Source organism: Ornithorhynchus anatinus, chromosome 9 (assembly GCF_004115215.2).
Source record: "Ornithorhynchus anatinus isolate Pmale09 chromosome 9, mOrnAna1.pri.v4, whole genome shotgun sequence".
Classification (NCBI taxonomy): domain Eukaryota; kingdom Metazoa; phylum Chordata; class Mammalia; order Monotremata; family Ornithorhynchidae; genus Ornithorhynchus; species Ornithorhynchus anatinus.
Window position 1 is genome coordinate 58321777 of NC_041736.1, and position 14264 is coordinate 58336040.

Consider the following 14264-nt stretch of genomic DNA (forward strand, 5'->3'; position numbering starts at 1 on the left):
TACTTCTTATTAACAAAATAAATAGGGTAATGAAAATATATACAGTCGAGCGGACGAGTACGGTGCCGAGGGGTGGGGAAGGGAGAGGGGGAGGAGCAGAGGGAAAGGGGGGAGAAGGGGGCTTAGCTGAGGGGAGGTGAAGGGGGGCTACAGGGGGAGCAGAGGGAGCAGAGGGAAAAGGGGGAGCTCATTGTGGGAAGGCCTCTCGGAGGAGGTGAGCTCTAAGTAGGGTCTTGAAGAGGGGAAGAGAACGGGTTGGGCAGAGGTGAGGAGGGAGGACGTTCCGGGACCGCGGGAGGACGTGCCCTGGGGGTCGACGGCGGGACGGGCGAGGACGGGGGACGGCGAGGAGGCGGGCGGCGGAAGAGCGGGGCGGCCGGTGGAAAGAGAAGGGAGGAGAGGTAGGAGGGAGCGAGGTGATGGACGGCCTCGAAGCCTAGAGAAAGAGCCTGGGCCTGGGAGTCCCCCTTTTACAGTTAAGGAAACCGAGGCACCGAGAAGTGAAGTGACCTGCCCGAGGTCACACAGCCGGCCGTCGACGGAGGCGGATCCGAACCCAGGTCCTCCTGGCTCCCGGGCCTGTGCTTTCATCCGCCGGGCCACGCCGCTCCCGGAGGTTCCCGGGGTGGGGGGAGGGGGGTCGCACGATGAGATGAGGTTCCAGAAAGGGGAACCGGTAGGTTTGAAAGCAGCCTGCTGGAAAGGAAGGGGGGCGTCGATGGGAATTGGAACGGCAGAGTCTTTGCTAACCTTTCCGAGAGCTCTATTTACCTCCTACCGCTTCAGCCGTTTCCTGGGGGGAAAATAGTCAGTGTTACCTCTAAACAGGCCGGGCTTATGAAAGGTTAGTTAAGTACTTGCTTCCCTCGGGTTTTTCTATCCTCTCCTCTTTCTCTCCCCGCCTTTCTGTCTAGCTCCCGTGCTCTCCCGAGAAAAAGAGCAGGATTTGAGGAGTGTTTCCTCGTCAGAGCCGTGGATTTCAGAATGCTCTTCGAACCTCAGCCCGCTTACTTTCATTCTTTTCGAAGACAACCGAGGGAAAGTTGGATCGAGAATCCCGGGCCTCTCCACCACGTGCTTAGTACAGCGCCGGGCATTTAACAGGTGCACCGTAAATAATAACGTTGGTATCCGTTAAGCGCTTACTACGTGCACAACACTGTTCTAAGAGCTGGGGTAGACACAGGGTAATCAGGTTGTCCCACGTGAGGCTCACAGTCTTCATCCCCATTTTCCAGACGGGGTAACTGAGGCCCAGAGAAGTGAAGTGACTCGCCCACAGTCACACAGTTGACGAGTGGCAGAGCCGGGATTCGAACCCATGACCTCTGACTCCCAAGCCCGGGCTTTTTCCATTGAGCCACGCTGCTTCTCGATGTCACTGAGAGGGAGAGTAGGTTCTCAGTAAATAATTGAGAGGGAGAGGCGGCACTCAACAAATAGTATTCTGAGAGGGAGCGGTGGGACATAACGAATACTATTCTGAGAGAGAGAAATACCATTCTGAGAGAGAGCAAAGGTGGTTAATAATAATAATAATGATGTCGGCATCTGTTACGCGCTTACTATGGGCCAAGCACCGTTCTAATACGTACAATTGACTGATTGATTCTATGTACTGATTGTATGTATTATTAGAGAAGCAGCGTGGCTCAGTGGAAAGAGCCTGGGCTTGAGAGTCAGAGGTCATGGGTTCGAATCCCGGCTCTGCCACTCGTCAGCTGGGTGACTGTGGGCGAGTCACTTCACTTCTCCGCGCCTCAGTTACCTCATCTGGAAAATGGGGATTAACCGTGAGCCTCACGTGGGACAACCCGATTCCCCTGTATCTCCCCCAGCGCTTAGAACAGTGCTCCGCACCTAGTAAGCGCTTGACAAATACCAACGTTATTATTATTATTATTGTAGACTGTAAGCTCACTGTGGGCAGGGAGCTCGTCCACCAACTGTGTTGAATTGTACTCTCCCAAACGCTTAGTATAGTGCTCTGCACAGAGTAAGCATTCAGTAAACACTATTGAGATTAATAGAATTTTTCTGGGGACACTGTGAGGAAATCAAATTCCTAAAATAAAATCAGCGCTCAGTAGAGTTCCTGGCACGTAGTAAGAGCTGGACAAATGGCATTAAAAAAAAAAAAGGTCACTGGTGCCAGCTCCTATCCCTGATGACCACGTGTCTATCCCAAATCCTTACTTGGTTTTCCATTTGACAGCTTGTACCCCCTCGAAGGGGACCCTATTTGGCCTCGGGGCAGTTTGGGTTCAGTACAGCGCCCTGCACTTGGCGAGCGCTTACTGAATACCGGTGATCGATTACACGAGATCAGAAGCCCCCTGAGGGCAGGGATCCTGTCTCCCAGCTCTGTTGTGTTTGAACTCTCTTCCACGCTTTCAGGACAGCGTGGTGCACGTGGTGAGCGCTCGCTTATCTAACCTCTGAATCCCTGTTTTCTCTCCGTCACTGAGATTTGTCGGGCAGCTGCCGCATACAGAAAACTCTGCCGGGCACTCGAAAGGGCGCGGAAGAGAGTAGACTCACTCGGATGGACTCAGTCGATAGTATCGAGTGGCTGCCGGGTGCCAAGGATTGTACTAAGCGCTTGAGAGAATACAACGGAACCACCAGGAATAATAATGCCTCCTGCGGGGCGGACGCCGAACCAAGCGACGGTGCGGATACGAGCGAATCGGGTCGGACGCCGTCCCTGTCCCGCGTGGGGCTCCCCGTCTTAATCCCCATTTCACAGATGAGCGAGCCGAGGCACGGAGCAGGTAAGTGACTTCCTCGAGTCACACGGCAGACAGGAGCTGGGATCTGAACCCGCAGCCCTCAGGGTCCCAGGCCCGTGCGGCAGACAGTCGGAGCACTCTACTCAAGCCTCGAGACGGAATTAGCAGACAGAGGCCCTCGGTGGTGGTGCCTGAGCACTTACCGGGGTGCAGAGCGCCGTGCAGGCACTTGGGAGAGCACCGTAGAGTTGGCAGATATGATCCCCGCCCTTGAGGAGTTTAGCGTCCAGCAGGGAAACGCTCATTCCCTGTTTCCCCAGACATGCCTACGGATTGGCGTGGCGGCTTTAAGATAGCGGCCTTTCTGATTTCTCTCTCCTCTTTCTGCGGCGATAGCACCTTATCGCACCGAGCGCTCGAGAACCCTCACCGAGCTTTGGCTTTTTAGGAGCTCAGCAGCGGGGGGCCCGGCGACTCGTATTTCCCCGTTTTCTCGATGTCCTTTGAAAATGTCACTTAGCACTTTAAAAATAAAATCTGCCATCAAAGCCTCGCTCTTCCCCTCCCCGTCTGCGGTGGCCAAGATAGACGTGTCTCTGTCTGCTCCGCTTCCCGACACGTTTGCCAAAATGTGATCGCGTCTCCTTCCCGAGCGGGTTTCATTTGTTCCCTTCAACACCTTCTCCTCGGAAGCAGAGATTTATGGGAGGAGGATCGGGGGCAGCCTTTGCATCCGAGGCCTCGCGGGCGGGCGGGAAAGAGCACGGGGCCGGGACCCGGGAGACCTGGGTTCTAATCCGGCCCGTGCCACTTGCCAGGGGTGAGACCTCGGGGAAATTATTTCGCCTCTCTGGGCCTCGGTCTTCTCATCTGTAAAACGGTGACGGGAGCGTCCGTTCTTCCCCAGACGCGCGTTTAGTCTGGGAGCCCAGTCAATCATATTTGAGCATCTACCGTGTGCAGAGCACTGTACCGAGCGCTTGGAACGGTACAGTAGACGTAGCAGACACGGGCCATCGGTGGTATTTACTGAGCATCTATCATGGGTAGGACACTGTATTACGCGCTTGGGAGAGTACGGTAGAGCAAGCAGATATGATGCCTTTCATTCATTCATTCAATAGTATTTATTGAACGCTTACTATGTGCAGAGCACTGGACTGAGCGCTTGGAACGGACGAATCGGTAACAGATAGAGACGGTCCCCGCCCACCGACGGGCTCACGGTCTGATCGGGGGAGACGGACGGACGAGGACGATGGCGATGAATAGAGTCGAGGGGATGGACGCCTCATTGAAACGATAGCGGATAAATAGAATCGAGGTGATGCCCGTCTCATTAACAAAATAAATAGGGTGATGAAAATATATACAGTCGAGCGGACGAGTCCGGTGCTGAGGGGAGGGGAAGGGAGAGGAGGAGGAGCAGAGGGAGAGGCGGGAAAAGAGGGCTTAGCCGCAGAAGGGAGCGGGAAAAGGGGATGGGGGGCTTAGTCTGGGAAGGCCTCTCGGAGGAGACGGGTCTTCGATGAGGCTTTGAAGATGGGAAGAGTCATTGTCTGGAGGATTTGAGGGCAGAGGGCGTTCCGGGACAGAGGCGGGACGCGGGCCGGGGTTTGGCGGCGAGACGGAGGCAGAGTGAGAAGGTTAGCGGTAGAAAAGCCACGTGTACGGGCTGGGCTGTAATAAGAGAGTAGCAGAGTTTGGCGTAGTGCCTGGCACTAGGGAGGCGCTTAACGCATACCGTTCCTATTCCCAGCATGCTGTGTGACCTTGGGAAAGTGATTCGACTGCTCTGTGTCTTACGTTTCCCCCATGCCAACTGGGTTGCATCGTTCTCTCCCGGGGGCTCAGTACAGGGCCTCGTGGGCGGGGAACGTATCCTCACATTATGTTGCCCGTAACAGTCTAGAGGGGGAGACCGACGCTTATATAGATGATTTCTAATGTCTAATAAGGGGTGCAAACTTTTTTTAAAAGTTCTTTAGTGATGATACGACTTGCCATTCGCCAACTGCGGGAACCCAGGCTGTGCTCTTGCACCGGAGAAGGGCTAGAATCGTCGGGCCAAATGGAACCGAGAGAAAAAGAGGGAAAGGAGGGAAAGCAGACCTGCAGTGCAGTTGGAATGTTTGGAGAAGGATTTTGCAATGTCATCTGAGAAAACGCAGGAAGAATTCTGCGAGGATGAAAAGGCCCGAACACCTCTTAGCTGTTTGGGGAAAAATGACACGGTGTCAGAGCGAAACAGGGTAGCCCTGTGTTAACGGGAATTCCGGGATTGGGACGGGGTTGGACTGAACCCCTAGTTTAGGCCGGAAAGATGGACAAATCTATGTATCCACCTTTATATTTCGTTGCTCTCCTACCTCTAACTAATTTCACCGTCCATTTCACCTGTCTAGGCTCTGCTATTGTCCCGGAGGACATGGATCATGTCTACGTAGTAATAATGACGGTATTTGTTAAGCGTTTATTGTGTGCCAGGCACTGTTGTAAGCGCCGGGGTAGATACGAGGTAATCAGGTGGTCCCGCGTGGGGCTCCCGGTCTTCATCCCCATTTTACAGATGAGGTAACCGAGGCACAGAGAAGTGACGTGATTTGGCCAAAGCCACACAGCCGATAAGCGGCGGAGCCGGGATTCGAACCCACGACCTCTGACTCCTAGGCCCCGTGCTCTTTCCCCTAAGCCACACCGCTTCCCTTCAGGGTTCTACAGGGATACAGGGATCTTCCCTCTATCTTACTAAGGTCCGTGCTGCAGACGGGAGAATCACAGTGGCCGAGGGGTTAGAACATTTTTTATTCATCAAAACCCATCAGTGGAGCGGGGCATCTGGAGCGGAGAATATTAAACAGCGTGATCTTTAATTCTGAATGGGAATTAATGAGTGTCTTGAACACCTCCAGTCCCTCGACCTTTAGCATATTAGCTGGATGCATTACGCGGACTCAACTGTAAAAGGAAATCCACGGAGACCTTTCGGAAGCTTTTGTCGAGGGCTCGGATTACTCCGGAGAGGCTCTGAGACGAAGAGACCGCGATGCCGCGTGAGCCGAGGGCCTCGGGACGTCGGCTTCGGGGCCGGTCAGTTGCCAACCGGTTGCGAGTGGAGATCAGGAGGAAAGAATCTCGTTGCGGGTGGATGGGAAGATGGAAGGTCTCTTCGACATCTCGCCTTGGGCTGATGTTTTCAAATGATCCTTCACCCTTGATCACTTAATATCAGAGAGGCAGCGTGGCTCAGTGGAAAGAGCTCGGGCTTGGGAGTCGGAGGTCATGGGTTCGAATCCCCGTTCTGCCCCTTGTCAGCTGGGTGACCGTGGGCAAGTCACTTCACTTCTCTAGGCCTCAGTGACCTCATCTGCCCAATGGGGATTGACTGTGAGCCTCATGTGGGACGACCTGATTACCCTGTATCTACCCCTGTGCTTAGAACAGTGCTCTGCACATAGTAAGCGTTTAACAAATACCAACATAATCATTCTTATTATTATTTTAAATAAATTACAGATGAGCACATAAGTGCCGTGGAGCTGAAGGTAGGGTGGGAGGGAGTTCCAAGACAGGGAACGTCTCGAATGAAGGGCGAAGGTAGAACCAGACTGGAAGCTCGCTGTGGACAGGGAACCCGTCTACCAACTCTGTTATAGTGTATTCTTCCAAACGCTCTTCCGCTCTTTCCACTGAGCCACGCTGCTTCTCTGATGTTTTATTTAGATCAAGATCTGTCTCCCTTTTTAGAATGTGAGCTCCTCGGGAGCAGACGTTGATAGGAATTACGGATAGGGTACATAAGGGCCATGGGGGTGAGGGTGGGGAGAGGTGAGGGGTGAGGCTTCCAAGCGGAAGGGAGAGGGAAATAGAGGGAATCAGGGCTTTAGCTGGGAAGGCCCCTCGGATGAGATGTCGTCCGGAGCTGGTCCCACTGTTGCTATGGATACGCTCTGGGGTTGGGCCGGTCTTACTGTTGCTATGGATGCTCTCTGGGGTTGGGCCGGTCTTGCTGTTGCTATGGATGCTGTCTGGGGTTGGGCTGGCCCTGCCGTTGCCGTGGATACTCCGGGGCTGGTCTTCCTGCTCCTGTTGACACCATTTAGGGCTGGCCCTGTTGTTGCTGTGGATACGCTCTGGGGGTTGGGCCGGCCCTGCCGTTGCTATGGATACGCTCCGGGGTTGGGCCGCCTTGCTGTCGCTATGGATACGCTCCGGGGTTGGGCCGGTCCTGCCGTCGCTATGGATACGCTCTGGGGTGGGCCGGTCCTGAGGTTGCTATGGATCCCCTTTAGGGTTGGGCTGGCCCTGCTGTTGCTATGGCTACCCTCCGGGGTTGGACTGGTCCTGCTGTTACTATGGATACGCTCGGGGGAGGATCCTGCTGTTGTCACGGACCGACGTCCTTTGGGGCTGGGCTAATCCTGCTGTTGCTGAGGAGGGGCTCATCCCATTTCCAAGCCTTTGCCAGGTTGGGGATCTTGTCTAATTGATGTATTTCTATATTGTACTTTCCAAGCGCTTAGTACGGTGCCCTGCACACGTTAAGCGCTCAATAAATACGATTGAATGAACGAATGAATCTAATCCAGGCCTCGGTGTCGTGATTTCAGGCACAGGTTGTCTGTCCTCTCTCATCCACCGCTAGATTGTAAGGAATTTATGGGGTGATGATCATGACCTAGATGATAATGATTGGGATGTATCTTTTTGTATGCCAAACGCTGTAATAAATAATAAGAATTTGGTATTTTGCTAAACTCTGTGTGGCAGCCACTGTACTAAGTGCTGGGGTACATTCATTCGATCATTCATTCAATAGTATTCATTGAGTGCTTACTGTGTGCAGAGCACTGTACTAAGCGCTTGGAAAGTACGATTCAACAAGATACAAGCTAATCGGGTTGGACAGAGTCCCTGTCCCACGGAGGGCCCTCGGCCTCAATCCCAATTGTCAGCTGGGTGACCTTGGGCAAGTCACTTCGCTTCTCTGCGCCTCAGTTACCTCATCTGGAAAATGAAGACTATGATTGTGACCCCCCAGGTGCGATAGGGACTGTGTCCAACCTGATTAGCTTGTATCAACCCCAGGGCTTGACGCATAGTAGTAATAATGTATTTGTTAAGCGCTTACTCTGTGCCGAGCACTGTTCTAAGCGCTGGGGTAGATACAGGGTAATCGGGTTGTCCCACGAGAGGCTCACAGTTAATCCCCGTTTTACAGATGAGGTAACTGAGGCACAGAGAAGTGACGTGACTTGCCCGCAGTCACACAGCTGACGAGCGGCGGGGCTGGGATTTGAACCCATGACCTCTGACTCCCAAGCCGGGCAAGCATTTAATGAATACTGTTATTATTAGCACCAATAGGTGCCTTTCACTCATTACTTGAAACAGCGTGGCTTAGTGGAAAGAGCCCGGGCTTGGGAGTCAGAAGTCGTGGGTTCTATTCATTCATTCAATAGTATTTATTGAGCGCTTACTATATGCAGAGCACTGTACTAAGCGCTTGGAATGAACAAGTCGGCAACAGATAGAGACGGTCCCTGCCGTTTGACGGGTTTACGGTCTAATCGGGGGAGACATTCGAATCCCAGCTCCCCCTCTTGTCAGCTGGGTGACTGTGGGGGAGTCACTTTACTTCTCTGGGCCTCAGTTCCCTCATCTGTAAAATGGGGATTAAGACTGTGAGCCCCAGGTGGGACAACCCGATTACCTTGTACCTAGAACACATAGTAAGCGCTTAAATAATACCGTCAATAGTATCACTGAGGCACAGGAGATGGTCTCTGTCCACAGGAGGTTACGCCCCGAGGTGGGAGTGGGGGGGTGTATCAGAGATGAAAATATTTGCGAGCGGTGACTTGAGAATAAAGAAGCAGTGTGGCCTAATGGAAAGAGCACAGGGCTGGTGTAGAATTGTTGCCCAGAACAATAACACCCAGTTTGAACAATAGACTGATTATGATTTTGGTCACGGACTCTGAATGGATTCATCTCATCTCCGGAAAGTGTACCTCTAGACTGTAAGCTCACTGTGGACAGGAAATCTGTCCGTGACATAATAATGCTGGTATTTGTTAAGCGCTTACTACGTGCGGAGCGCTGTTCTAAGCGCTGAGGCAGATACAGGGTAATCAAGTTGTCCCACGTGAGGCTCACAGTTAACCCCCATTTTACAGCTGAGGGAACTGAGGCCCAGAGAAGTGAAGTGACTCGCCCACGGTCACCCAGCTGACAAGTGGCGGAGCCGGGATTCGAACCCACGACCTCTGACTCCCAAGCTCGGGCTCTTTCCACTGAGCCACGCTGCTTCCCAAGCGCTTAGGGCAGCGCTCCTCACACAGTAAGCTCCCCGTAAGTACGACCGATCTATTGTTTGGAGAGAGCTCTGCCGGGCGGAATGGGGCGGCGAACCAAATGCCTGCTGAAATCTCAACTCGCTTTTAGAAGACTCTTGATTTTTCTGAAATGCTTTCCCTTAATTATGACTCATTTATCTAATGAGTTGTGTCTATTTCTTTCTGAGGTGCGGATCATTACGTGAGCCGATGTTGTATCTAATTGCCTGGTGCGACTTGAGAAAATGCTATGTTTCGCCGACTGTGTTAATTAGAGGTAAACAGTTGTTCACATAATGTCGCCGCTAGAGCTTTTGGAGGGACCAGGTGACAGGAAATGGTTTCCTCTAGACCGGAAGCTCGTTGTGGGCAGGGAATGGGTCTGTTTACTGTTCTGTCGTCCTCTCCCTCGCGTTCAGTAGCACGGCGTAGCGGATGGAGCACCGGCCTCGGACTCAGAAGGTCCCGGGTTCTAATCCCGGCTCCTGCTGTGCGACCTTGACCAAGTCACTTGACTTCTCCGGGCTTCAGTTCCCTCATCCGTGAAATGGGGATTAAGACCGCGAGCCCCACGTGGGACAGGGACCGTGTCCGACCGGATTTGTTTGCATCCACCCCAGCGCTTAATACAGGGCGTGGCACATAGTGAGCGCTTCTCAGATACCGTCATTATTAGTATTACTGTCTGCCGTGTGGCCTCGGGCAAGTCATCTCACTTCTCTGCTCCTCAGTTACCTCATCTGTGACTGATGAACAGGGAGAACGAGAGAGAGAGAGAGAGAAGTAGAGAGCGCGGTTGGGACGAAGCTCCATCAGTCAGAGTTTTCTCATTTCAAGGTCCGGTGGATTCGGGCCACTGCCGCGGTCGATGAGACACTGCCCATAAATAAGGAAGACCAGCGGAATAAAGAAAAAGTTTCATTTTTCCAACTCGTTGGAGTCGGTCCATTGGGGTGGGGGAGAGGACGCAACACTTAGGGTTGTCAGACAGGGCTGGGATGTTCGTTTGGCCTGTGGCTTAGCTCTCCTGGCCTCATTTTACTATTTGCTTGTATCCACCCCGGCGCTCAGTACGGCGCTCTGCACATAGTAAGCGCTCAATAAATGTGCCCGAATCGATGAATTATTTTCAAATGATCGGCTCGGTCATTAGGGAAGAGAAATGAGCGGAGAGGTTTTCCTTTTCTGGTTTTTAAATCGGGAGAATACAATAAAATGGACTTAGCAGACATGTTCCTTGCCCATGATGAACTCGCAGTCTAGAAACGAGCTTATTATCGATCAATTTTAATGTATTTATCGAACCCTCATTGTATGGGCAGAGTGCTGTACTAAAAGCTGGGAGAATAATATAATAATAATAATGCGGTGGTATTTAAGCGCTTCCTGTGAGCCAAGCACCGTTCTAAGCACTGGGGTGGATACAAGGTGATCAGGTTGTTCATCCACCTCTGCATCAGCGCTTAACGGAGGCCACGATTATTATTAATAGTAATAGCACAGTGCCGTGCATTGAGTAAGCGCTTAATAAATGCCTTTGATTGTCATAGCACTCGGGGTAATAATGACGACGACGGTATTTATTAAGCGCTTACTATGTACCAAGCACTGTTCTAAGCACTGGGGGGGATACGAGTTGATCAGGTTGTCCCACTTGAGACTCACAGTCTTCATCCCCATTTTACAGATGAGGTAACTGAGGCACAGAGAAGTTAAGTGGCGTGCCCAAGGTCACACAGCGGCCGAGTGGCGGAGCCGGGATTAGAACCCACGTCCTCTGACTCCCAGGCCCGGGCTCTTTCTACTAAGTCACGCTGCTTCTTACCGTGAGCCCGTCGTTTAGACTGTGAGCCCGTTTTTGGACAGGGATCGTCTCTTTCTGATGCCAAGCGCTTAGTACGGGGCTCTGCACCTAGGAAGCGCTCAATAAATGCTATTGAATGAATGGAGTCGGTAGATGCTTTCCCTGCCCACAAGGAGCACAGTCTAGAGGGGAAGACAGACCTGAAAATAAATTATGCCTACGGACACAAGCGCCGTGGCGGTGAGGATGGGGTAAGTGTCGACTGCTTCAAGGGAAAAGATCCAAGTGCATAGGCGATGTAGAAGGGAATGTGATTGGGGGAAATGCGTTATTTGTTGCGCTGTGCTTGGGTGTAGCCACGAGATGATCAGAGCAGACATATTCATTCATTCAATAGTATTTATTGAGCGCTTACTAGGTGCAGAGCACTGTACTAAGCGCTCGGAATGGACAAATCGGTAACGGATAGAGACGGTCGCTGCCCTCTGACGGGCTTACGGTCTAATCGGGGGAGACGGACGGACAAAAACAGTGGCGATAAATAGAATCGAGGGGATGAACATCTCATTAAAACGATAGCGGATAAATAGAATCGGGGTGACGTACGTCTCACTGACAAAAGAAATAGGGTGATGAAGATCTATACGGTCGAGCGGACGAGTACGGTGCCGAGGGGAGGGGAAGGGAGAGGGGGAGGAGCGGAGGGAGAGGGGGGAGAAGAGGGCTTAGCTGCGGAAAGGTGAAGGGGGGATAGAGGGAGCAGAGGGAAAAGGGGAGCTCAGTGTGGGAAGGCCTCTCGGAGGAGGTGAGCTCTAAGTAGGGTCTTGAAGAGGGGAAGAGAATGAGTTTGGCGGAGGGGAGGAGGGAGGGCCTTCCGGGACCGCGGGAGGACGTGGTCCGGGGGTCGACGGCGGGACGGGCGAGAACGGGGGATGGTGACGAGGTGGGTGGGACGTAGTCCCTGTCTGACATGAGGCTCACAGTCTAAAGGGAGGGGAGAATGGGGATTTCCCCCCCAGTTTCCAAATGAGGAAACTGGGCCTCACGGCAGGCAGATGGGATTAAAACCACGTCCTCTGACTCCCAGGCCCGGCTCTTTCCACTAGGCCACGCTGCTTCTAAAGACTCTCTCCCACATGTGCTCCGGGAGGGCGATTATTCTCTGAAAGGCCTCGCTCACAGATAGACGGGCGAATTACCGTGACCCCTACAGATGCCCCTCGGATTCAGCTTCCACCTGGTCTTCTCTCTCTCCACCACCTTATCCATTCGCTCTTCCGAGCGTTAGGAGACGGAGCCGTCACCCAGTCAGAGGATCTCATTCGAAGCTCCGGTCCCATCATCCCCCCCCGTAGCTAGAAACGCAACGTCCGAAACGGCTGCCGGTTTAAGGTGAAATTTATTTTCCTTATTTCATTTGTGTTAGAAACAGGGAAGCCGACCTTGGCTAGGAGCCCTAGGGACCAGTTAAGGGTTGTGTTCGTTTTAAAGGCAGGAAAGCAAGTAGAAGTCTGCTAAGGTCACCCCCTGAAAAAATAAAAAAATCCATTTAAAAATTGATCAAAATCCTGGGTTTGTAGGCCAATATAAAATAAGTAGCCAAGTCAAAAATAGCAGACGGCGATAGCAGACAGCAACATAGAGGTAGCTGGGGAAAAAAAATCAATACAAGTAACTAACAAACAGAACGCTTCTACTTTCAGGAATATGCCTGGCTTTTGCAGCCAGTTCCTGTGGCCTGGGTTTATCAATTTGAGTTGAAAGTTTCTAGAGGGTTCGTGTTAATTGGTGGGGGATGGAGAGTGATTTTCTCAGTAATGTTGTCTGTCTTCATCTCTGCAAAATCCGAGGGCCCCCCCGCTCTTTCACGCTGAAGAAAATGTTTATTTTTCCTTCTTCCGACTGTCAGCAATTCGGATGTGTTAAGTGCTTCCTACGTGTCCAGCGTTCACTCAGTCGTATTTATTTGGAAGCCCAGGAAGCAGCGTGGCTCAGTGGAAAGAGCCTGGGCTTGGGAGTCAGAGGTCATGGGTTCGAATTCCAGCTCTGCCACTTGTCAGCCGTGTGACTGCGCGCAAGTCACTTAACTTCTCTGTGCCTCAGTGACCTCATCTGTAAAATGGGGATAAAATGTGGGACAACCTGATCACCTTGTATCCCCCAGCGCTTAGAACAGTGCTCTGCACATAGTAAGCGCTTAACAAATGCCAACATTATTATTACTATTATTTATTGAGCACTTACTGTGTGCGGAGCACTGTTCTGAACGCTGGGGTAGATGCGAGCTAATCGGATTGGACACAGTCCCTGTCCCACCTGGGATTCACAGTCTTAATCCTTATCTGTAAAATGGGAATTGAGACTGTGAGCCCCACGTGGAACAGGGACTGTGTCCCGCCCGATTTGCTTGCTCTGGTAGCGGGCTTGGCTGGTAGTACTGCTTAAGAAATACCATAATTATTATTATTATTGTTTCGCAGATGAGGTACCTGAAGCCCAGAGAAGTGAAGTGACTCGCCTAGGTCACACAGCAGACAAGTGGAGGAGCCTGGGATTAGAACCCATGTCCTTCCGATTCCCAGGCCTGGGCTTTATCCACTAGGGCCAGTAATGATTTCAGTAAATGATTTCGGTTTCTGTTTCCCGCGCTAGACTGCGATAAAAATGTAAAGCAAGCACTAAATCCAGTGTTCTGTGCACCGTAAATGCTCAATAAATATGACAGATTGTCTTTTTTTCTTTTTTGATGATTCTTGTTAGGCAATTACTGCGTGCCCGGGAGTGTACCGAACGCTCGGGTAGATACAAAGTAATCGGGTCCTTGGGTACAGTCCACGTCCCACATGGGGTTCACAGTCTTAATCCCCATTTTACAGATGAGGAAACTGGGGGCCAGAGATGTGAAGTGATTTGCCCAAGGTTACATGGTCGTGAAGTAGGGGAGCTGGGATTAGAACCCAAGTCCTTCTGATTCCCAGGCCCGGGCCCTGTCCACTAGGCCACCCTGCTTCTCTGTCCTTCGTATTCCAAGAAGACTCCATTGACGACGAAGCTCATTTATGCGGGCGCGTGGGATCTCGATCCCAGCCAACTCCAGGCCCACCGCCACTCGCTGAATCCCGATCGTCTCACGTCATCGGAAGTGCCTCCCCTCGCTTCCTCCAGTCCTTTCTCTCCAAAACCGACAGCGAAAACACGGCTCCTGGGACCGTTTTTGCTTCCGGGCTGTAGGTTTTAGAGATTTTTTTTCCTCCGACGGAACGGGGGTGGCCTCCCCCAAACCATCCATTCCACGGCGCGTTAAATGTCAACCCTCACCATGTGGACCCCCCCAGGTGTCGGGACTTTAGACTGAGCCGTGGAGCCTCAGCGATTTTGAAGGGAATAGAT

The 14264-nt window shown here is 52.2% G+C and overlaps 1 long non-coding RNA gene across 1 annotated transcript; it reads left to right on the top strand.

Moving 5' to 3' along the window:
• Nucleotides 1-7052: 7052 nt before the first annotated feature.
• Nucleotides 7053-13647, top strand: LOC114814205. The gene is made up of 3 exons (XR_003761951.2): nt 7053-7200; nt 9259-9347; nt 13355-13647. It is a non-coding gene; the product is annotated as an uncharacterized LOC114814205 (long non-coding RNA).
• The last annotated feature ends 617 nt before the right edge of the window (nt 13648-14264 follow it).